Raw genomic sequence first — 26,125 nt, 5'->3', positions numbered from 1 at the left:
AATTGCTGGTGCAAACACACCCTAAGGCTTTGTTCCTCACACCACGCCATGAGCAAGAGCAAGTTCTGTGTAGCAAGTAATTAATACCCTAAGGGAAACTGCAGGGGATTCCACGGTAGTTCAGAGCCGCATTTCCCTCATTAGCACCAACTGCCACTGAACTCCAGTGAGCAAACAAGTAGCCCCAGTATTCCCACACTTGTTTGGAACCAAGAGCGAATGGAAAATTCTCACTTGCGCCTGGCTGGGTGTAATTGTGATTTGCCCAGATCAGCTACAAGACAGGTCATCTAAACAGCATGAGCAGCCCTAGGACTCCAGCACTGCAGAACTTTCTGCACACAGAAAGCCAGATGTGCCTCTTTGAATTGAGTTTCACAGAAAACAACCAAAGCACTCATACCTGCATTAGATTACAGTTGCTTCCAAAATTAAGAAACAGGCTGACAGGAGTGCAATCACATCAAGCCATTAACACTTAACTTGGATGCTGTGCAAGAATGAGAGACAAAATAAATGCACTGCATTGAAGAGCCAAAACCCATTCTTTATCAATTCAGGAAGTTTTCTTAGAAATCTAAATGCCATTGAGATGAAAACAACTGAAGACCTTTTTCATAGCGCTACATCCTCAGCGTAACAAATCAGAAATGACTGGCCTGAGACTTCAACTTGCACTGCGAGGCTCCACATACTGAACTGCACAGGCTGCACAGCGGCAGGCTGACACAGCTATTGCTGGGATAGACTTGCTCCAGTGAAAATTCACACAAAGGCTGAAATGGTCTTCAGGAAACGTCTGGTACCTGCGTGCAAGGCAGCCTGTGCATTTCTGACTTTTATTTACAACCTACTGGGTTGTAAAGGGTGGTCAGGCACTGCAATGGATGCCCAGGGAGGTGGTGGAGTCACCGACCCTGGGGGTGTTCAAGGAAAGACTGGATGCTGTGTTGAGGGACATGGTTTAGTAGGAGCTATTGGGAATAGGTGAACGGTTGGACTGGATGATCTTTTAGGTCTTTTCCAACCTTGGTGATTCTATGATTCTATGATTCTACTGCTTCAGGATCAGCATAACCTATAGTTAGTATAGATCAAATTGTACATTAAGTGCACATGCCCTGTAGTCACATAACGTATGACAGAACTGAAATATGTAAAGTTACTCTTTGTAAGAAATTTTATATTTACCTTCACTGATGTTAGAATGTTGTTTGGAAATGAGCAACAAAAATAAAGAACTGTTAAAAAATGTGCAATTTTGTGTCTTCTTAAAAATACCACCTCCTTTCCAGCAGTGAGCACATCCAGTGCATATATTGCATAACAGATCCCCAAGTTCCATTACATAACAAATCCCTAAATCCCAATCACATTAGCTACGTGCTATGCATATTTTTCCACATAACTGCACACTTGACATTTACAAAACCTGGCTGAACATTTTTCTTCTTACATGCGTATTTATTTAGAACTATATACTGCCCTTCCATCTTCAAGTTATCATTTCTTTAATACATTTCTGCTTTTTCTCAAACTCTACTTTCTAAAATACCTGATTTAAGCTTGTTTCTACATCTGATGTGTAATGTGTAAATCTCATCTACTTCTCTAAACGTACACACGTATTATACGTGACTAATGCATTCAATTAGAAAGACCTCTGCCTTCAGTGACTTATAAGGGCCCGAAGCATGCAGCCAACTGTGTTACTTTATGCATAGATATACAAGGATGTGAAACAGGCAAACATGTACACACTTTTCCAACAGTATTTGACACTGCATATGACAAGTAGGAAAACTCAACCATTCAGTTTTGCGCTATACAGCTAGAACATACCTGCCTTCCAAATCGAGTTCTGCCCTAAACACCATTAAATTTAACACTGCTGAGTTTGATGCCAGTTGAGTTTACATGCACACGTTCATAAGAATACTGCATTAGATACAAGAAAGCTCCAGATTATTAATGTGTGTACTTTTACTAGACATCACATTTACCAAGGAAATATTTGGAGCATCATTTTTAAGTGGTACAGCCATAGCTTTAGAACAAGAACAAACAGCAAAAACTGCATTCATTTGACCTCTAAACCTTAGCTGTGTGCACATCTGTCACACACTCTGAGCAAGACATAATGCCTCCTGCTGGCACCCCCTCACACCACTGCACGCACGACAGGGAGCAACACAATCCTCAGGTTTGCAGCTGGGATGTTGCTTCCAGCTGCCACTGTTCTCAGCACAGTCTAAGTTAAAAGAAAACTGAGTATTATTACTGTGTTTTTTTTTTTTTTGTTTTTTTTTTTTTTGTTTTTAAAGTGCCAAATGAGTATTAGGGGCAGCAGTAATAACAGACACCATGAACCAGTGCAGCTATTGTGTAAGGCTTCACTAGAACTTGAAGGTAATTTTGCACTGCCGTAAAGATGCACCTCACCCCCAGCAGAACAGTACACGGCCCTTCTCCTCTGCCCGCTTCTTTTTCAGTCGAGTCGATTCCCATTTAAGCTGAGCACGAACCTTAAATCCCATTAACTATAGCAGCAAACAAACCAAACAGAAATGGTGTTTGTTCTGAAAGGCGTGCAGAATAAAGACAGATCATCGTCCAGAGCAGCACAATTCATCTAGGAGAATAATTCTCACTAATAGCCTGGCATCCTTACATAGCTCTCAAAAAATTTAATGGTTTAGCTGCAGAAAGGTCTACTATTATGGAGATTTCATTACTTTCATGGAATACTACAGCATACAAGAAGAATCATAAATAATTAAAATTAAACTACACTTGTGAAGATAAATAGCCCATAGAACATTTTGTGATGCTACATCCTTGAGTATTTATGATATTAGTTCACTTACTAGGAAGACAGAACATATGAAACACCCACATATGGAAACCTTGCAGTTTGTAAGACAGAGGTGAGCATCCAGCACAAACCAGCAGTACAGCACTGCGCCTTGCCTCATGTTTTCAGAGTCCGATGCTTTGATCCCAAAATTTAAGCTTCAATTTCAATATAAGGGCAAATCAGGTTCTCAGTATCAGTCAGGATAAGAGCATACGTTGGCAATATTTTAAGATGATTAAAAATTGGTTTGGGAAGTCATAACAGATAATGCCATTGCCATCGTACCAGCTTCATCACAGGCCCTGCAGAATGGGCCCTCATGAATCACTCCGTAATGCACTGCATCATCGTACTGCCATGAATCAAAATCTCCTAATAGAAACGCAGGCCCAGTTCTGCAGGCAGCAAGCCCTCCCTTCCAGCAGGCAGCATGACCTTCATCACAGGGCTGGAGAACCAGCAGCCAGACACACAAAACAGAACGCAGTAAATCCAAGTAGAGCGTCATGCACTAACATTAGCTTCACAACATTATTAGGATGACTTTTATTCAGTAAGACAGATTAATGTTTTGATTTGCTTCCTATTCCTCTGAAATAGAAGAATAAATATGCATATGTATGCTTGAAGATGATGAAAAGGAGATGGGGAAAAAGCAATCCTAATTTCCGAAGTTCCGCAGTTGTACATAACTGAGCTGCACACTGCAGCACATAAATACCACAGCTACTGTCAAAGGTTTTGTTCCCTGCCCTCTTGCATTAATGCAGACCTAAAGCACCTGATGGTTCTTCATTGTTGACCCCATGGCAGATGGAGCCACTCACCATTTCACAGCAGCTCCCAGAGGGGGGCTCAAGGCAGGACGCCAGAGCAGCTGTGAGGGCTGCTCCAAAAGTAATGCCTCCTATTTTGTTAGCCCACATCATTTTTTTTAATGTAAATTCACACAGAGAACAAAAGTAAACCTTAGGGTACACATATGGGAAAAGAGGAAAAGACTACAGTAAATCTGGAAACTTTAGAGTGCACATAACACATGAGGACTGATTGCAGACTTGCCTGTAGTGAGTGAAACAAGAAAAATAATACAGCAATTGGATGTTCACCTTAAATTTGGATGAATTACAGAGAGCATCTTTCCCAATATCTCCATGGATAAATTGTATTTATTCAAATGCATTGTGTTTTAGGATGAAAGGGTGCTGTTAATTGTCCTGTTTTCTCTAAAGATTGCATTATAAGCTAAATTATAGGAAGGCTGATGCATTGTGACATAGCTAACACCATCCTATGGCCAAACTCCTCTCCCATACTCAAGTCCAAGCCATAAGCTCTCTGCAGGAAGTTGTTAGAGCCTGAACCAATCAGCACAATCCTGTTTGACTTTAAGGGTACCCTGCCTGAACAAGCAGGAAAACCGCCTCAGAAACATGCTAACAAGGTGCAGTTTAAACTCCTAAGGAAAAATGCATAGACATTTAAATATCTAATGTTATTACAAAGAAAAAAAACAAGTTTAAGTTGATAATCTACTACATTTACAAATATCTCACCTGCTTTCAAAAAGCCACCTGTCAGAGATGGTGATGAGAGGAGACAGGCATATAACAGCTGCTGAACAACAGCAAAAAGCAATCATAGCTTTTGGGCATAACAGAGACACTATTTTTTGAGTTCAAACTCAATGTGCAAATTAAAGATAGCACCTACATATCAAGTTCCAGCACGGAATTATAACAAGAACAATATTTATGATACAGCAAATCCACTGATGAGGATTTGTCAGTTTTCTAAGAACTTAAAACCACTTCAAAAAAAACACATTATTAATGGTGGCACTCATCTATCACTGCCACCTCCACACTCCTTTTGTTTTTTAAAAAAAACAAACAAAAACCAACCCAAAGTGTCATTAAAGGCTCAAGAGCATGAAAATGAATTGTGCAACACTGCAGCACATCAATGTAAGAGCGAGGCATAGAAAACAGACCTCCTAGTAGTAAATCCTTTATCTCACTCATTAGACCATGTCTCTGATTTCAGCACGTTGCATTTTATACTCTTAGCTAAACAGCAAGCTCTAAATTAAAAACCCAACCTTTTGTGCATTCTTTGGGCAGTCAGGTTCCTCCGAAGCAAATTCCAAAGCTGTCAGGAGCATCTGACAAGCACACTGTAAGAACGAAAGGTTACCAGGGAGGATCACTGCAGGAGCTACAGGGTGGACTGAATGCAGAAAATGCAGCAACTCGGAACGCCTAGAGAGCAGCTCAGTCAGTGGCAAGGGCAAACTCCTTAGAGCACCAGAGGAACCACGCCTCCATGGGTCCATGCCAATACTTAAAAGATAAAATTAAAAGTAATCAAACAAGATTTAAGCAGTCCATTCAGCATTTCCTGAAAGCACCATCTCAAAGTCTTGCAATTACCCCTCTGGTTCTGGGAGACCCTCACACCAACAGTCCCAGCAGCTGCTTCTCTCTATTCTAGCTACTAAGGAACTGCAATTCGAGGCACACAAACTAGCATTATAAAATTTGTCTGCCCCAAAGCCTTTTCCTCTAAGAGGATTTTAACTACTCACATGGGTAGAAATTGCAGGAGACATAATTTGTCCTTGCTCGAAACTCGATAAAACGCTCCCATAGTAGATGTGGCTCGACTGTATCTCCCAATAGTTTAACTTAACAAGTTCCAAGCTTATCCCATTTTGTGCATTTGCAATAATCTTGTAGATCCAGCCTTCCTCTTAGGTTCCATGTACACACAGAGGTTGTTTACGATAAATCTTCAATACAAAAATCTCTGCTCATTTAAACCAATATAGATATCTTTTCTTGATAATAATGTGAGAAAAAGCTTGAGACAAACATTCAGCCCCTGGTATGTTAGGTTTTCTGCCTGTTTGTTTTAATAGAAAGTCAATCTACTTCAAGAAAATATCAAAGATAATAGTTCAGCCTAAATAACACTTGGATTATGAGGTGCATTACATTCACAAAAGAGCTGGAAAGACATTTGATTACTGTCACTTCTGCAGCAGAATCTGTGTGAGCATCAGAAAATGGCTGCTTTTCTTCTGCGCTGGGGGAAGGTTAAAAAAGGCAAGAGGAGGACTGATCAAATAGCAAAAGGCATTCAAGCAAAAAAAACATTCTATGAGAAAAATCAAATACAAACACAGCACATGGTTTTGGTAGATTGTTTTAGGAAGGCTTGTGAAAGAAAACTGAAACTTTCTCAAGTTTTAGAGCAAGAAAGAGTTGTTATTGTCTGAAATTTGAGGATTACTCTCCTGGAGAAACTGTCAATTAGCATAACTTTGAACCCAGCAAAACTCTTCCTGACTAGCAGATGTAACTATGGAAACAAGATCCAGGAACCTACAATAAATATGATACAGTGTCAATAACAGTCTTTTTCATGTAAATAGATAAAGCACAAGGAAGACTGAAGACTGTTTCCAGTGCTTTAGATAAAATTTAGACCTCTTCCATGCCAGGAATGTTAACACATTCCAATGAGTGGTAACAGAGAGAAAACCAAAGTGAAAAGAAAACAATTCTCGTTGGAGTAAAAAGGAAAAACCTCAGGACTTAAGAGAATGAGGCCACACTTATGAATTTGCTCCCATCAAATCTGTGAAATGTTATGTACAGAAATATGCCCTATTAAATTATTCAAATAGGTTTGAAATCGTTCCAGAATACCTACTCTGTTTAATGAATAATTGAGATCTTTCTAGTGGAATATTTAAGTCAATCCTAGAAATGAAATAAACAGAACAGAGAGCTTTACAAGGCTCTTACTGGCTACGTCTCCAAGTTGCATCTGTAAAGGAATGTTATTTTCATATACAGCAACGTTAAGTCAGAGCTTCATGCAACAGCACAAACAGCAACAGAGCATAAAGCCCAGCTTCTATAGAGGACAATTTCCCCAGCTTTTACAGCCATGAATCACAGCTTTAATTAAGCTCCCTGTCCCTTTCAGGATAGTTATGGGAACTTCATGGAAAGGTACAACGCTCTTCCTTCCCCGCAGTTTAGAACTATCAGTGTAGACATTTAGAAGGGATGATATCAGAAGCACAACAAAAGCATCACCACCAGGGGAGAGAACGGCTTTCTGCCACCTGAACCTGCCCTTCCCCCTAAAGGAAAGGGATACACAAACCAACCTATAAACAAACAACAGAAAAACACGTCCTCTGACCAGGAAGATGCTGCATGTTTCAGAGCACAGAGCTGCAACACGTGGTGGTGTCAAAAAGCCCTAGAGCAGAAAACATAGAATGAAGTCGTGGGATTGAACCAGAGAAAGGGATAAGGCATAAAGCTGGAAACTAATGAGCAAACTGGAACGAAATAGGCAGGGAGAAAACTCTTGAAGGAAAGTAAAACTAGAACAGAAAATTCACAAAAAGGGACTGCTGACAGAATGACAAATCCCAGACAAGATGCAGAAGTGACACCAGGGAAATGAAAGCCCATTATAAACATGAGCACTGTGAGCAAGAAAGCTATAAAGTCACTGCCTACCAAAAAGATCCTAATCCAAATGCCATTTCTGCCTCCCTGCATCTCTCTCCAGTTGCGTCCAAGTATGAATAGCTGACTCCCTTCTATCCCACTATAAATAGCTTGAAGCCACAGTACTAAATCACTGCAAGAGCTCGACACACGTGCTGGCCTGGGGTTACCAGATGAGTACAATAAAGACAATTCCATCTCCATGTAGATGGGTCTCCAGAAGGGCAGAAAGACACTCCACCCTGATAGCAAAGATTTACCGCGGCATCTTCATATCCACTGAAGTCATAACATGGGCCATCAGGGTTGTGTATTACCTCCAATTATTTGCTACATTATTTTTCCTACAGGTCAAAAATTCCTTTAAGGTACGGATATTCTGCATGCAAGTCAAAGCACACAGAATAGGATGTCTTAATATTAGGCATCCATTCATGATGCATATTTTCAGAGATGGTATAAAAGGAAAGGCAATTAAAAAATTGAAACTTCACAGCATTAAATCAAAAGAGCCTGAGATTAGGTCAGAAGAGACTCATTTATTCAAATACATACAGTTCACATTTTAAAGTTTCTTGCTATTCAATGAGCTATTTTCTTATATAACAGATTATCAATAGCTGAAAGCACATCTGTATTTGTGTTCTGCCAGTATACCACCACAACCCAGACACGACCCTGTGACAACTCCCCATGTAAGCTGCTTCAGCTTCACACCACAGATGGTCAGAGCTGAAATAAGCTGACTTGAAAGTTTTGGCATTTTCCTTTCCATCTAGTCAATAATAGCTACCCAACCCAAATGCTGGATTTGCTACACCGCATCCAGTCAGAGAGCCACAGTTCTATGGGGGGTGGGGAGGGGGAAAACCACAGACATATATTCTGCTCAATACTCCTGAGAAAAAAAATAACTAGAGATAATAAACTATTTCATTGTGTCCTAGCTCGGGCTGTGTGAATAACTGATTTCTCAGTTCAGCAGATTGAACTGAGTTTGAAATACCTCCTTCCTTTGCTCAAACCTACCCAAATTTTGATATAACACGCTCCATTTCACAGCCTCGTAACAAAAGCAGCGGAACAAAGAACACAGAACAGGGAGGAGAAAGAGGAATTCCCTTAATAGAAGAGGGCAGGGCACCCTCACCTTGTCCCTGGGACTCCACAAGAGAGCTAAGCTAATGCCTCAGCTCCATAGCACTGGGAGGAGCCAAGTGTCCTCCCTCCCCGTGCTCCCACTAGGACACACAAGTGCAGGGACCTTTTGTGCAGCACTGCCTACTTACCAAGTTGGCTTAGCTGTACCACAGAACCCCATTCTCAACGATCAAGCACTCAAAGTGAGCCCTCCCCAACAGAACAGACCAAAGACGACCTACCTAAAAAGCAAGCAGCTGAGACGTCTTACCAAACAAGTGTCCTGTCACTCAAATTTAGCCTTCAGTAAACACAAACACACCATTTTAAGCATGCTGGGAAGTTTCATTTGATCATCTTGTAACAGCAGCAACAGAAGAAACTGAAAGTGCCCAGGCCAGAAAAGCCTTTAGTAAGCACTCACTGGAGACACTGGAGGTAGGAGTTACAGTATTCCGTGCTGAATCATCCTGGGCAGTCAGCACACTTTCGGACTGAAGGCTGAAGGATGTATCATTCTACATTTTTTTTTTTTTCAACTTTTTCACAAATAGTTTGAGAACTTACTCAATTTTTTTTTTTTTTTTTTAGTCTTCCTATTCACCAAAAACATTCCCTGAACTGTTGAATAGCAGCATATTAAGGATCATTCCTGCTCAACACTTCACTTGTGGACAGCGAGTGCTACAAGCAGGCTGTGCTCTCAGGACATGTTCCCAGGAAGAAACGGCAACGCAGGAAAATACTGATGCTGTTCAAAATACAAATTCATTTTTTGAAAGGAGGGGGAGAAGAACCATGATAAAACTGGAACAGCAAGTGGAAACCTCTTGCTCTTGCCCAGATGCAAAGCAAGGTGACAGCACTCAGCTGTGAGCACAGCTGACAAGCACCAAGCATACATGAAGATTTGATCACAGGGCTTTGAAATTACCTCAGAATTATAAAAATATTTTGGTCACTAAATGAATGCAAATGCTAACAAACATGCTGCACAAATACCTAAATCCCACATCAAGCATCTCATACTTTTAAATTGACCATTTAAAAATAAGAAGTGTTAACTTTCCTAAGGTAATAACTTCATTACCTGGATAATGCTTTATTTCACATGAGAATGTGATTCATCCAAGATTACAGCCTACATTTCCTGACATCCCATTATACACCACAGTAATTGCAACTTTTAGCACATCAGATACGAGGGAGAACCATGCCAGCAGCAGCTCAGAACTCGGGCTTTCAGCCTCCCCAAGATACAGAGGATGCTTCTGACTGCTGCCTTCTGTATGATGCTGTCACAGCACTGCAGTCCTGCAGCCCAGAGCTGCCCCATCCCATTGAGACCTGCCTGCCCTAAGATCCAACTCTGCAGGTACAGTACAACGTTACCTTTAAGAACTTGCAGATCCCTCCAGACCCTTCCATGAGCAGAAACAAATAGAAAATTAAAACTAGCAACTACTCCACACTCAAAGTTCTTATTCATGATGCACCAGCTGATTATCTATGCCCCAACTGCAATGCTCAGGACACCAAGTAATGCAGTTTCCCTTTAATAAACTGCTTCTTCTGGTTATTATTATTGTTTTCTTTAATTCCCTCAACAGCCTACCATGTAGCTTATAAACAGTTAATGCCAGTACTATCAGCTTTTGCCAAATTGGATATTGAATTTATTAATAATTTACTGTAACTTTTAGTAACACTGTTAAAAATAGCTGTCCTGTGAGCTTTCAGTTCATATCAGAGCCTCTAGTAATTATCCTCAGCATCTAAATCATTACACTAAAAGCAAAATAACTCAGTGGTGCAGAAGCCAAATTTTAATCTTTGTGGGTGACATTTCTCACTTAGTGCCAATTCCTGCATGTATCCTGGAGAACACTGGAACACAGACGGTTAATTGCACACTCCTGAAATTAAAAAAGCATGCTGCAAAAAAATGAGGAAAGAGCCATCTCTAAGCCCCTCTTTCCACATGAAGGACTTTAAATCATCTCCCTTGCTTTCCTTATAATCCCTTCTGCTCTTTTCTCCGTGCTGCCCCCACCTACATACAATCACTATGGAAAATAAGCTCATTATAGTGCAGCACGGGTAAGCCATCGCCGGTCAGAAACGCATCAATTGATCCAAAGCTTCATATTAGTGCCTGCCATTTGCATCACAAGGCAAGCGCGCTGGCATTCCTGCAGACAGTCACCGACACTGAGATCCACCCCCATCTCCATGAGTTTATGCTACCAGAACAAACCTTGTTTATTCCTCTGTCTTCCAGGTCATCTTGACGGATTCCCTGCTGCATGATGCTAAGCTCAGTCACTATGAGTAATAAACTATGTTATTTCATTTTGGCATTAAAGTTAATTGTATGCAAAATGATGTTGATTCTATAATCATAAGAGTCAAACAAATCAATACCTATTCACCTCTGTCTCTCTGCAGTGTCAGTATATTTATCCCCAATTTTGAATTATTTTAGCTTTGTCTCTACAGACATTAATGACAAGCAGCCTCTTTCATTCCTTCGTATTTAATTTTGTCACAGAACTTGGACGTGACTCAGCTGAAGTCAAAAGGACGCAATTAATCGGATTCTGTCTCAGGTTTGTCACAGGAGATTTATATTGCCATAACCAAGATACATGCAGTAATAGAACTGTTCAATTATTAAACTTCCTACAGTATCTCAATAACAGGGATTGCACAAATCATCCCCCGAGTGTTGAAACACAAAAGACACCTGCCTACACAAGCACTTCTCGATGGCAAGTGTTTTAACACAATTCATAGTTGTTTTCAACTAACAATACCCATCTCATTTTTATTGTTCCCATGCATCGTTATGCTTAAATCAAGATAATCTGGACCTTCAGTTCTTAACACAATTAATGTAATATTCTTATGTAATACAAAGGGAAAGAGAGAAACAAGTGTCACTGAAAAAGAAATTAAGTGTAATTTTCATCTACTAACACTCCTTTCATTTAAAGCTCTACAACAGCTTTTACAGGTACACTCTTCCTTCCTAAAGGATTCCAAAGATGTCCACAAATTCTACTTTTAGTATATTTCTGCATGTCTACTCCCATTAAAAACTAAACCCTATTTCAGATCATGGCAAAGCCAAATGGCACAAAGGTTGGGAGATGTTCCAGACTATGGAGAAAGCACCTTTAAGATGATTTGACATCTTGACTTCTTAGGAGAGCCTCCATAGGCAGCCCCATTTCAGTGAGCTCATTACTGAGATTTTTGCTCAACCAAAAGACAGAGAATCAGGCACAAAGTTATTCCTAAGGTTCATGTTTGACCAGATTGGTCTGAGCTGTATCCTGTTCTGTGTGACTACGGAGAAAGTTCACATCTCCTACACTGCCATTGCTGTCATACACACAGAAAACCAGCAGCCCTGCCTTCACTTATCAGACTGTCAGTTAAGAAGAGAAATTAAGAAAATAGCTCACTTTATCTCTTCTATAGATTTATTGCAGAGATACAGAATTTCAAGGATTTAAAATAATTGCCCTGAACATCCTTTGACCCCAAGCATAGACAGCGATTTTTGTGACAGGTTTCAGTATTATCAAAGCACACCTTAGCATCTGGCATGTTCTATTAGAATTTGCAGGAAAGGTCTGCAATCATGGAAAAGACAAATGTAAGGGGAAAGGGAGATCATATTTAAAATTCCTTCCACTCCCCTGCAGTGGTTAACCAGCCTCTAAAAATTGTTCAATAATGGTTAAAACCGAGATTCCTAAAGGGATTAAGAGAAATGGGAGAGGAGCTAGCACAGGGAAAACAAGCTTTACGTACCAGATGTCCTCTCCAGTAACTCACTAGGCATAGAATTGCCTCAGATGCTATTTGGTTTTGCTCTAAAGCAAGTTTAGTTTGCCAATTCCAGAGAAAAGAGAAATCAACATAACGCTAAAGCAGAAACTGTGATGTATTCACTTCATGGATTTCAGGATCAAAATTGGCCACTGCTTTGTTTAGGAAAACAAACACCATTGTAACAAGCTTTTTTTTTCCAAGCAGGTATAATTCACTCCCTTCCCACAGCCCTACGTAGGACAACACATACTTTTCTTCCCACTTCAACCAGTGCACAATGAATGTGATGATCTTAAAGGTCTTTCCCAAGCTAAGTGATTATAAGGTTCACAACTCACTGAGGGCACAGAGTGGGGAAGGAGTGCAGCTCAGGGGATAGAAATAAAGCAAAACAAAACAGTTTCTACCTTTTGCTTCACAGGTGAGTGAACAAACTGAAGTTTAGGAAGATTCAAGTGGTGACACTGGAAGCAGCTGTTGTCAGTGATGTCATGAGAGCTGGGAGAAGAACAATTCATGAAAATAAAATGCATCTAAAAGTTACAAGCCAGAGTTGTAACTGTCAGAAAGAAGCTTGACAATGTGGTTCAGTAATTCAATGGATCTCTAGCTCCTGGCTTCTGTCTCTCCTTCATCTGCCGCCCCCTTCCCAGCAGCATTTCTTCTTGACCTCACAATCCATGAATAAAACACAGTTTCGGTCTTGCACCCTGTCAGCCACTCGTCACTCTGAAGTCTCTGTGCTTGCTACTTGCCAATTTATGTATCGTAAAATTCTGTACGTGTTTAAGAGACCAGCTATTCAGAAATAGTATTTTTTATAGAAGGCTTAATGCTCAAACAGGTCTGCCACTTCAACTTCTCCATTCTGCTGTTCCTCTAGGGTCCTCACAGCTAACTATCCTCACAGAGGAGTGCCAATGTTGACTTGCAACCACCTTTTCTTTTTCACAAACCCACGGATATTATGTCAAATATTAGGCAAATGAAGAGAGCAGACTTATCACCAGTCATAAATCAGTTCCCCCACTTGATGTGTCGAGGCACAGATTGTCACTACAACATACGGATCCTATGTTATAGTATCATTTTCCTCAGATATACTGAAGAGTCAAATCAACTGTAAACAACAAAGCAAATATGCTTAAGTAGTAGACTGAACTGAGTCTAGGCCATTGAAACAGCAGGCAAAGCAAAGACAGTATCAACATCCAGCAACTACTACTCCTTATTAGCAAACGTTAACCTTCTCACATTCGTACATTATGGCTTCTTGCCAAAGTTAATTTCAGCATATCATCTCCTGCAGATCTGAGAGGAAAATGCTTTAAGAGTGAAGGAGCTCAATTTCTTTTCAGAGACGAAGAGAAGAGAAGATCAGGGCAGGGACAAGACCATCAGGTTTCATTAAAATTCTAACCAATTTTCTTGTATGTAAGTTTTGATCACTATTTTGGAAACAGTGCCTGTCTTTGCTATTAATTTTGGTCAAAACCAGAAAAAGGATTTTACCCGGAGATACAGCATTCTGAAACCACCTCCAAATCATATGACAACACAGCAACCAAAACACAAACACCAGCTATTTTTAGGAGGAAGCTTGAACATGTAATTGTATTAAGCATCAGGGTTGTGACAGAAAAGGCTTAGCAACTCTTTTCTAATCAAATCCAAATTGAAGATACCAACTTTAGAACATAGATGTTCAACTCATTCTCATCAATGGGTCACACATTCTAAAAAAGGACACAAGTGAGGTTATCATGTTTCTAAATGATTAAAGCTCCTCCACACGAGAATCTCATTAGAAACATTACACTATAACTGATGAAGGAGATAGGGTCCAAAAATGCAGATTCCAGTAAGGGGGAAAAAGCCATAACTAAGAGGAAAGCCTTACTTAACCCAAGATGTGAAGAGAATTCTAAGAGCAGAAATTATATTCAAATGCAATGAATGCTGTAATTATGACTTCATAGATAAGTGGAAATATTTTGAAAAGCAGTAGTTCAACTAAAGCCATATTTTGAATGGAAAGTGTAAGGTGTTAAGACTGCTACTACAAAACAACCAGAAATTAACCAAGAGTAAATATCATTAATTGTTTATGCCTCCTGTATGCTATAAACCTGACTGTAAATCCATCTGTTTGGAACTGGAAGACTGTGGAGATCTCAATTTCAAACAGTGCCCAATAAGGACTGAACTAGAACTTTGAGAAAGAAAAAATAGAGCAGAAAATAGAATGGCGAAGAAGGAAAAGGAAAATACAGATTCATTGTACAGCTCTTGGGAAGGTAAAATAAGCAAAAGCTGAAGAGAAATATTAAAGAAAGGGCAGCCAGCAGTCAGACAAGAAAATAGCATAAACATTATGCAGGAAAGAGCAAGCAAAGAAATGTCAAGGATTTTCCAGGAGAACAGAAAGAGGAAGGTATGGAATATAGGCACTGGAAACTGTATTTTTGCAGTTGAGAGGGCAGTTTGCATCCCAGAATTAAAAAGGAAGCACTATCAGAAATCAAAGAGCACCTGGGTATAAGGAAAAAATGAAAAAGCATGATGTCTCGCAACAACAAACATAAGCCCACACAAAACCCCAAGGATCCTAATTAGAGAGAACAGGGCTGATCCTCAGCCCTATTTTCTTCCACATATTCAACCAACGAACTACTGAGAATTCCAGCAGCCAGAATTGACAGTGACATTTTAAGTCAATGAGAATCTATTTTACTCTTCCTCCCACAGCACAAATGAATAGTAGTGCTAATGAAATTCCTTTCCTATTATAAATTGACATACACAATCCCACATTTATCCCTTCCAGCAAGAACTGCCTCTTAACAAACTCATACTATTCTGAAATACCTTGTAATCACAGTATGACAAAATAAAATGCCACCCTTTCCTGCACTGCTCCTCTTTCGATTAACTTCACTTCAGTGGACCAAGATAAAATTACTTCCACTCAATTTTACACCTACAGTATTAGATGAATATTAAGAATTTGCAGCTTTAGTCACACTGTAAGGTAGTTTGATTATTTCACAATTGATCAACAGTTTCTGATCAAGAATGGTCTTCTAATTCACTACAGGATAATTTGCTTTCCAAAAACATCAAAATCCATTGCCACTACTATCATTTCCATTGCTGCCTTCCCAAAGAGACAAGGAGTTACATTATATGCAAGAATTAGCAGAAATTTACATAATAAGAAGAGTTGATTGACCATGAGGCCCAGGTACAAAATGTAATCTGTGCACATTACTCACAAAAATTGCAGTAACATTCAGAAAGGCTGAGTAACCTTTTCTCCTGTAACTGTGGTATACTGTGAAATAAGCTGCGTCTCTCTCCAAGAGCAGAAAGACAAATGAGTATAGTGTTATGCTGTAAGTCATCTGCTCTCATAATCTCAGCAGAGAATGAGCAGCCCACAAAGCTAGTGAGACACCAAGCACACTGAGTGAGGCAGCAGCATTCTTTTCTGTGTTTTACACAGGAAAAAAGGCAAAAACTTTCATATCCAAACTGAGCCATAAGGAAGTCAATCAGCCTTTTACAAGCGTGAACAACTCCACAGCACACACGTGTGCTTGACAAATTCCATTGTGACCAAAGACATTTTTCCCATAGTCTTTAGCTTGTACACAACTTCTTCCATCTGCGAAAAATTATGCACCCCATTGAGCACAGTAACTCGCTCAGCCTGAAAGCCAGCCAGTAGACACATCTACTAGAAAGCTCTACCAAATTTGAGAACTCCCACTGCTGTATCTGCTGACATTAAAGACAATAAGTGTGTTTTCAGTATTTGTCCTTTTCCAGCATAGCTTCAATACAAGCTGAATGATATGAGTATTACAGTTGTCTGACAGCTTCTCCTGCTCTTGACTTTGTCAAGAAACCACACAGCTTTTATTACCTCACGTACCACCTTGCCAAGCTGAACTTTTCAAGGCTCTCTGCTGGACCAGAAAACTTGACCTCCATCATGCCTCCCATACAATAATCAGGAGTAACTGTTTACTATATAATAGTTATGTACTAATGCAGATTGCATGAAAACTTCAAATTAAATGGTCAGATCCATTTCTGATCTTCAGCAGACGTTGCTTCCATAACCAAAGTTGCCAGGATGGCCTGACTAGTTCTGAATTCAAAAGCACAAAAATCCAGGTAGGCTGTGTGTTGCAAAGTATTACCACCCTTTCCAAGAAGAATCTCTTCTTAATCCCGACCCAGCACAACTCAGAGCCGTTACCTCTTGTCCTCTCACTTGCCACCTGGGAGAAGAGGCCAACCGCCCCCTCCCCACACCCTTTCAGGGAGTTCCAGAGCGATACAGTTAGCCCAAGCCTCCTCCAGAGTGGATGATCCCAGTTCCCTCAGATTCTCCCTTAAGACTTGTGCTCAGACCCCTCAGGCTCATTGCTCGTCTGAAAACAGTCCAGGGCCTCAACATCTTTCTTGCAGTGAGAGGCCCAACACTGAGCACTGTACTCAAGGAGTGGTCTCACCAGAGCTGCCTGTGAAGGGACAATCACCACGAGTGTTCAACAGGCACTAATTAGCAAGCTACAATTCAACACTCCTTTCATAAAGCTTTGCTGGAATATTCAGTGTTTCTCTCTTTTGACCTCAGTGATGTGTCACAAGGCTGTTTACAAACATCACCAAATGCAGATCTGAAAAAAAAGCAAAGCACAACTTGTTGAGAGACACGCTGTTGCATTGCATGTTGGAAACCATCTCACCTTTGTGCTGCTCACTGTAACTAGAAATGCACTGAGATCAACCAAATCTTCATCAAGCTTCCTCCAAGAATGCTGAAAACTACCTTTGTGACCAAATAAAACATTAAATCTGTGTAAAAACAGTGTCCTATGCCTGTATATAGTAGAAGTTGAAAAGAAAGTCTGCAGTTATTTTCCACAAATGTCTAGCACTAAGAGAAGAAATTCTCAAAACAAGAAGTACTGTGAACTGTTTCCATTGAAGTACTATGAATTAAATCTTCTGTCCTCAAGCTCACTGTGGTAAATATCAATTCTGATTCTTTAACTGGAAGATACACTTCAGGAAAGCCAAAGCGTTACCACACAGCAGGCTGTGATTTAATTACAAGAACGTGCAGAAGATAATTTCAATAGAAGAATATTCTACGAACGTTTTAAAGCCATAAATACATCCCATCTTCCCAAATAAAAATACTTAGCATCCATCTTTGCAATGGTAGGTAGCAGCTGCAAAGAGCAAAGCCTCCTTTTTACTGATGTGGGTGCTGATAAAACTGAAACCATTACTGGAATTCCAGTCAGGAAGAAGAGGAAGAACAAGCCTTGCTTTCAATGTCTGAGACATATCACAGCATATTTCCCTTTCGTCCCAGGGGAGCAGCCCCTGCCAGAACTCCCTGGCCAGCTGAAGACTCCCCGAGCACAGCACTTCAAATGGAGGGAACACAGCTTGAAATCTAAAAGGCAAGGGTGGCAGTTATATTTTGAACCAGGCCTCAAATACATGCATAATAATGTCAAGAATACAGAACTAGGCATAGCAGCTTTTCAGAGGAAGGACCAGTTATGTTATATGAGGAAAAAAATCTGGAAAATTCTTACTGACAATCTTCAGTGAGTTTCAACTCTGAAGCTGACAAGTCAGTTTTTGAAGACTGCCTCAGGAACATCCTTTTGTTTTGGTCAACCCAGCAAACAGCTTTATGGGGAGGACAGAAAAAACAGGGCAGCATTCAAACAGCTTTTCTCTCCAGTATAATCTCAAAATATTTACAATAGAAAAATAATACTAAAATTGCAAAACATCAAAACAGTAGCGAAGGCCAATATAACTGCCTGTCATTTTTCATGAAGTATACTTTTTAATACCTGGGAAAAAAAAAAACAAAAACAGTTGTGTGGTGCATGGTGCAGCTGGTGAAATACGGCTGTATCTCAACTGCATCTCCATCAGTTCTGGAATTGGAAGTTAATTGAAGAGGATGCGTCTCTAAAGTGGGAAAGATAAGAATGTGATATTTTTCAAAGCTATTTCTAAATAATGCTTTATGCTTATTGTTTAATTCTCCTCATCAACTAAATCTCCTTTATCTGCTTGGAAGGGATTTTAATGGAGCTAAATAAAGAGAAAATTCATCTAGCATTTATGTCTTGCCAATTCCATTATATGTTGCTGTAAGAAATGTAAATCAAGAGATTGGGTCTTAAAAGTGTTATTCACTGTAGTTTTAATAGACCAGGCCAATTTTACTCTGGTATTACCAGAGATGTTTCCAGCAGCACAGAATGAATACTAAGAAGGACCACTATGACTCCAGCTACAAAAGAGTGGATTAAATCCTAAACTTTTAATCTCCCAATTCAATCAACATGATGAAATCCACACGACTCCAAAGAATGCATCACAACAGATATCACTGAGTTGAACTGCATATTTAACCAAGATGAAAGCTCATTCTATGAGGATGAGGAGTGTTTTCAATACTTGTGTGCATAGGTGCAACTTTTTTTTTGACAGAAACACATTAGTAAGCAGGCACGTGCATATAGTGCCTATGCATTGTGCCTTTCAGGTCCAAAATAGCAAGTTTTGAATACCAATTTTAGACATTTGAATACGTATTTTAGACAAAGCAAGTCTTCATTGAACCACAAAATAGAAAGCAAGAAAGCACGTTATGAAGCATCACAGATTTCAGCATGTGAAAGTCCACTTCTAAGGCCAGCCTTACCTAGATGATTCATTGAACTCCATTTCACACTAAGTACTTTTGCAAGACATTTTGCTGACAAGCCAGTCAGATGTACCACTTCAATAAATCAATTAACTACAAGTAAAGATAACACCCATCTGCATTGCTAATCAGTATTGCAGATGTTGGTACTCCCTGACGTTAATTGTAACTCATTAAAATACTACATGATCAAGCTGTAATAGCTATAATAAAAGCTACAGTATTTCTGATAATACAGCCTATCTTATGCTGTCTCATAAGTAGCCCCACAAACAATGAACTGGAAGAAACAAAACAACCACAGCCTGGTGCCTGTTGTGCCGTTGCTGCAGGGCAGCTCCTGCTGCTCTCATCTTTGCTGCAAGATTGAAGCACAAAGGGCAGCAACTTCCAACAGGTCCTCGTGGATTCAGAATCATGTAATCTTCCAAGAACTGTAAGCCCAGCTCTCCATGTAGTCTTCACTAGTGCCAGGTCCCCACATTAGGTTCTGATTTTTTTCCCTTCTGGTAAAAGTGAATGATTAGCACTGAAATAGCACCCAAGAAAAGAAACATGAATTGAAATGGTTCTCATTTCTCAAATTATTGCAGTGCCTATTTCCAGATATGTTTTCCTTTTAGCGTGAGACATGAGAAGCCTGCTGCTGTATTTCTGTCTGTAGTAACTCCTTTGTTTGTATGATCCACAGCTGACTGCTTTGACAGATTTCAAAGAACTCAAGTTCCATTTAACAAGAACATAAATGGACTAATTCACAATCACATGAGTCACAGCGCTCCTGTAGCGATGGGAGCTGTGTGACAGACTCGGAATTCCCCCCTACGCTCTCTGCTTCACTGGGTCGCAGTCGCGACAGCTCACAGCACAAATGAGCTTCAGGCATTGTGTCCACGCAGTGCCTGGCGATCGCCTCATGCAGGTTAACACCAGGTCAGCTCTAAAGCTGGCCACACCACAAAGCCATCGATAAACCGTGCCAGGTCGTAAGCAGCATCAAGGTAAACTCCTCTATGTTTTCTACTAAGTAACCATTTTTAATTTCAAAACCATTCAAAATAATTCCGTCACAAATAAGTGAAATGAAATCAAATGCATATATATCGTCCATAAGCATTCAACAGTCCTTAAGACCATTCAATATCACCAAAGGCACTAGAATCAAGGATAATAATGAAGGCAAAAATAGGACTCAGCTGCAAATCTGAGAAGCTTGTGCAATCATTTGCAAGATGATCACATAAAAAGGTAAACTCTCAAGCATGCAACATAGAAAAGGTCAGACTTAATTTGCAAATTATGTCACAGAAACAATAGAAGTTTAAATTCAAAATAAATAAATTTGGTGTCAGATATACCAGCTAAACATAGCTGAGAGCTACATAAGGAAGTCACTAATTAACATCCACACATCCACGCTACATGAAAGGGAAATTCCGTTCTAAAATTACTCAGCACAGGCTTCTTATTACTGCAAACATTTATAGGTTAAAATGCTATTTCTGTCACAAATTGCAATTCCCAAAAATTTTCATAATCAAACAGTACAACAGTTAATGAGATTGCATGCAACTTTACCCTAGAGATGATTATAAGCCATTCTAGAGAGAAGGCAAAAATTCTTCCCACTCAGACAGTATAATGCTACTTTCACTAAAAGCCACAGAAATTCTGCTGCTGACCTTTGCAAGAACAAAAACAGTTCCAAACAGCTCCAGCTTTTCAGAGCTGTCTATGGTTTGAGAAAAGCACGGTTCTATTTTATTATCATAAATTGTGAACAAATACAAAAGCAAATACCAAAACAAGCCTAAAATACATATAAGCAATGCGAGCTTACAAGTTGCACTTGTGAAGGAATTACCCAGTGATCTCCACAGCTGATGAGCAATAAATTGAAAGCACTGCCATTCCGAAAATGTATGGCACACCTGATTAAGGGTGACACATTCTTCAAAGTGAGCACAGAGCACACCTCCCTTCTGAAACAAGCAAGTCAGTCTCAGTCACAAACTCTACAGAAAACGTCTTGATAATGATGCACTATTACTGCTATTTCTTCAGTGAAGAAGGAGCAGGAACATTTTCAGAGCACATCCCTTAGTAACAAATAGGCTGATGAATAACCATAATAGGTTGCTCATGTTTCCACACAAGGCATCGGAAGTCAACTGCCAGTGGACACAGCCTGCTACTTTCTTCTAGTTTTGAACAGAGGCACTGTTTGGTTAACTATGTACTTCTACTTCCTATCACTTCATTCCCTTTCACCTCTGCAGTTATTTGCCCTTGGTCTAAATATTGCCAATTTCACCTCTGGATTACAGTTACACTGAAAAATCTCTGAAGAAATTTTTCCATATTTTCTATATTGTTTAGAAAATTCAAAACCAGCAACTTCCAGTATTTCTTGTTCTATGTTAACTTAATTTCCATCTTTCAACCAAAATTCTTTGTCTGAAGCAAAGTTATAAAGAGAACGTTATGAGAAATAAAATTAGAAAACTAAGGCTGGGTGAAGTTGGATCATTTGATTCCATACACTTAGCAAATGGAACCATCCTCTGGCTATAGTAATTTTAAAAACTTTTTAAAGTCCTTTTACCCCAGTGTAGATGGTTTTTCTGTGTATAAACAAAAACTGTCTGGTTTGTTTACTCAGGAGCAGCTTCCATCCTAAGTCATACAAATTAATGCATCACTTGGTCTTCAACTGCACTGGCTGTACTCTTCTGTCAAGGGCACTTAGGGCAGCAAAAGGGTCCAGCATTGCAGAAAGCATGCCGCTGCACAGACAGACATACAGTGAAGGTTGTTAAATTAACATTACCTTCGTTGAATTAACATGCCACAGACTTCAGGGTGAATCATATTCCTTCAAAAGCTCTAAACACTGCCAATTCTTTGACTCTAGAAACCAGAAAGCTTTACCACTGCAAGGAAGAATAGCTAACATCTGATCTACTATGCATACAGTTCAGAGAACGACCTCAGATGAAGTCTGAACACAAAGAACACAAGTGCTCAGAGCGGCTGACAGCAAGCTGTTGGAACACTGAAGCCAGACCTTTTGCCTTAAAAGCAGGACAGCAGCAGAACAAAACATTTTGCAAAGGTTCCTTTATGAAGTTTGGGAGGCTGTATTACATATAGTTAATTATTCTGCATTTTGGCTACATAGACAAATGTCTTTGTGTGACAGATTGCCAAGCAGACTAGTTAAAAGTCTCGCATATCTTGGGCACGCAGTTCAATAACCCTCCTGTTTGACAAAAGCTACTAAAGACCATTATTAAAAAAATGAATGAGTCTTTCATCACTTCATTTGTCTGAAGAGTGACAATTGTGAGACTGTCTAGAACAGTAAGCAGCAAGAATTAAATTAGTAACCGTTATGCCTTCCACATTTTTCAGCCATGAGTGTACATTGCTAATAAAAGGAGTCAATGTAATGAAATTCTGGCTCTTACCACTTTTTTCAGGGAGTTTTTAGGTCCCTTCTCTTGTTCATAAAGCAGAAATCAAAGTTATGGATATTTCTGAAAAACATAAGAAACTGATCAAACTCTGAGCAAGATCTACATAACCAGTGCCCAACAGCTTGTTGAGCTGAGCAGTGGGGCCCTGCTATAAGCAGCTCACCAGTTCTGCACTGCTGTCCCTGGGCAGTAACAGCTTAGACAAGACTTCCACCAACCCCAGATTTGCTGCTTCTGGGAGACCAAGTTCACATCAGAAGTTTCTTATCTGGTTTCAATGCTGCAGTAAGGGAACATGTTTCTACTGAAACCTCTGGCTCACAAAATCATTTGCTGTAAGTCTACAGTAACAAGAAGTCAAACAGCTGAAGTGTTATATACAAATAAAATCATTCTGATCACATGCTTTATTTCAGTAGCTCAATGGTAAACTGAAAACCAAAGCAATGATTCTTAATAACTAGAATCCATTTCTCTGTTGCACATCAGAAGAGTTCTGCAATAGCCACAATAATTGAAGGCACAAAAAACCTTTCATTTGTAAAAGACTGCATGAATACGTAGTACGTGAACACTGACCGTATTCACACAGATCTTAAATTGATAAATATTTAACTCTGTCATATTAATTATCCAATCTCTTTGATTTAGCTTCATTATATTAAGGGCTATTTACCACAGGAAAGATAAATCAGAATCTCTGAAATAAAACACATGAACAAATCATAAAGAAAATACTGCCAGTTGGTTTCATTCATTTTACCACTGACCAACGCCACAACACAGAATGCTACAAGGTACCAGTAGCTGTATGGTCTTTAATCACTCCGATGTAGTTAAGCAGTTTTGTTTTTTTTAAAAGGAAGACAGTCCATAATTTTCCAGTCAACATGACTGAGATGACAGTGGGTCAGCTTACTTGCTACATACATACAGTATTCTCTATACAAAACATACATTCTGAGAAGTTAAAAGGAAGCTGAACGGTTTTTCAAGTCAACAATCATACTAAACAGTAATTTCCAGAGAACACAAACACTGCTTCAGACTTCACTTTGCAAAATCCTAATCAGCTGCTCTTCATGCATGTTTATTTTAACACCACAGACCACACATCTCCAACTATTTTACCTGCCTTTGACTCAGGAATCCATCTGATTTGATACTTGAAAGTGGCATTTGAGCCTGCACCTAACACAGAGTGTGGTGAGCATGCAGGACTGGGTTTGCACAAGAAAGGAGACCTGATTCACCCCCATTCCTGTGAGCCAGTCAGCATTTGGCCGCCTTACAAGAGCTGTGTGATCTCCATGTGCACCTTCACCTTCCACAGTAAATTTTATATATATTATTTCCCAACTTACAAGATTCAAGGCAAAGCTCTCTCTTAATACAGCAATTACAGTGTCTTCAAAAGAACACATAATGAAAGCTAATCCACTTAGCTGAAGGTAAACAAAGCACTGTGTTTAGTCCAATAAGGAAAATGATTTTGAGTACTGCAGAACAAAGGGGAAATCACAGATACGAAGCACACCGCCAAGCAGAGCACATGCATGGAAATCCAGTTAGGAAATGTCAATGAATGGGGCTGCTTGTTCCAGAAACAGCACTGAGAGAGACGGCAGAGCCAGAAGCGTGTGGAACAAGAACCAACCCAACCCTGGGCAGAAACAAAACTTTGGAGGAGAATCATTATCAGCAGTTCAGACTTCACCTGCTGACCCTCTTAATTAGGAGCTCTGAAGCAAAGTTCTGCTGTTGTTTTCCCTGTTAATTTTTATTTATTTATTAAGTTTTGCCTTAACCAAAGACAGATAACATTAAGCAGACATGGGGGGCAAAATGTGAGAGAGCTAAAAAAAAACATCAGGAACTACTTGGATTATTGTTCTAAAATTATTCTTTTGTAATTAAGCACAACATTCTGTGACCCATTTAAAAGGATCCTGCTCCTAGAGAGGGAAGAAGTTAAAAACAATGGTCTAATTAAAAAAAAAAAAACATCTCACTGATCAAGAGAAAAAAGCTGAATGGCAAGCTATTTTAATTCATGTTTTCACTATGAAAATCAAGATGTCACTCAAGTTACAAGTCTGTACACTACAAATGCCACTATCACCTAAGATTTCAGGAAGAATTAATAATTTTATATAGCTTTCAACTATGCATCTTATATCTACAGTTTTCTGTTCTTCTGAGCCATGTAGCTCAAGAATAACGTTCCACATGCTGGTGATCTCCCTGTGATTAAAAAGCAAGCACTACTCAGCATTTTACTGCCAGGAACAGAAATTCATGCATACGATGCACACACTGCGACAAGACCAGCACAGCTCTTGACAAGGACAGTCACCTGCTGTTAAAGCAGGCCTCCGACCTTCCCAAGCCACATACCTGCAAGTTGCAAGGAGTGTGGATGCAATGTGGTTTTGAACACCCTTGTGCAATGGAGCTGAGCCAAACACCAGGCAAGTCAATCCAGGGAACGCAGTGCCATGGAGCAAGCCTCCGGGCTTTGACTAAACTTTTCTAATAACATTGCAATTGAAACACCACGTGTCAAGAGATCTGAACTTATCAGGAACCAAGGCAGCAGTGGAACTACAGAAGTAGTACGAGTAGAACTGTATTTTGAAATTGCCAAAGTATCACGGCTTAATATACACCACTAAGAAGGAAAAATCAGAGGAAAGAGTACTTGATATAGTGGCTCATGATGAGCTTCTAGACGATTCTGTCACACCTCCTACCAAGAGCCAACAAATCTACACTCTGACTGCAGGAAGGACCACCTTAATAAGTCTCTCATAAATATTCAAGAGTCCCACCGTATCAGCAGTTCCAAACAAAGGGTGAAGGACTCAGAGAACAACTCCAGGCATCACACAGACAGTTCTGACTGGAACGTTACGCTGAACCAGTGCTGGCTGACAAGGGCATGACCTTCTATGATGCTGAAGATCATGACCTGATTTTAAGACTGTTTCATTTTGCTGCCACAGATTTAACAACTCAGGCCTCACCCCCATGAGAACAGTAAAACATGGTAACATTGGGTAACTCAGTCCCACAGTACAGGATTTTAAGCAGAGGCTAAGCACCTTTATTTCAGTGTTACAAATGTGTCCTTGAGGCCCCCTCGTGCAGCCCAGTTGTAGAGATGAAAAGCACAGATCTTCAGTTCCAGGACTGTCCCATAACAGCACATCCTCTACAAGAGATTGCACTTACCAAGTTAAGGGACAGAAACATGAAATAAATCAACAAAAAGCAGTGAGTGCTGAGTAAAAATACAGCTCCAAACAGCATCAGAACAGCTCTGAGGCTATTCAAAAATGCACACAAATGAAAGGAAATGATTTGTTTGGTTTACACAGCCTAGCAGACAAGATAATGATGAATGATTTTAGCAACTTCTTTCAGCTTGTCCAAAATATTTACTGCCCATTGTTTTCATCTTCCTAGTTACAAACATGCCAATGCCAGACAGTATCTGTTGTAATCAACTTGG

The 26,125-nt window shown here is 39.8% G+C and overlaps 2 protein-coding genes across 11 annotated transcripts in view; one reads left to right on the top strand and one right to left on the bottom strand.

Annotated features, from left to right (window-relative positions):
- RANBP1 (RAN binding protein 1) overlaps window positions 1-26,125 on the top strand; it is a 251,354-nt gene that overhangs the window by 160,834 nt on the left and 64,395 nt on the right. The gene's annotated exons all lie outside the window — the stretch shown is intronic.
- Window positions 1-26,125, bottom strand: part of ARVCF (ARVCF delta catenin family member) — a 215,063-nt gene that overhangs the window by 176,248 nt on the left and 12,690 nt on the right. For 4 of the 10 annotated variants that reach the window (XM_052690941.1, XM_052690945.1, XM_052690951.1 and 1 more), the window contains exon 2: window positions 22,603-22,671. The exons of the other annotated variants lie outside the window; for them this stretch is intronic. The gene's annotated coding sequence lies outside the window, so the exon portion shown is untranslated. The remainder of the gene's footprint in view (window positions 1-22,602; window positions 22,672-26,125) is intronic. 10 annotated transcript variants of the gene reach the window in all.

This window comes from Tympanuchus pallidicinctus, unplaced genomic scaffold (genome assembly GCF_026119805.1).
Source record: "Tympanuchus pallidicinctus isolate F22 unplaced genomic scaffold, pur_lepc_1.0 scaffold28, whole genome shotgun sequence".
Lineage (NCBI taxonomy): Eukaryota > Metazoa > Chordata > Aves > Galliformes > Phasianidae > Tympanuchus > Tympanuchus pallidicinctus.
Note: the sequence above shows the minus strand (reverse complement) of the source record. Positions and strands in the feature narration are given on the sequence as shown.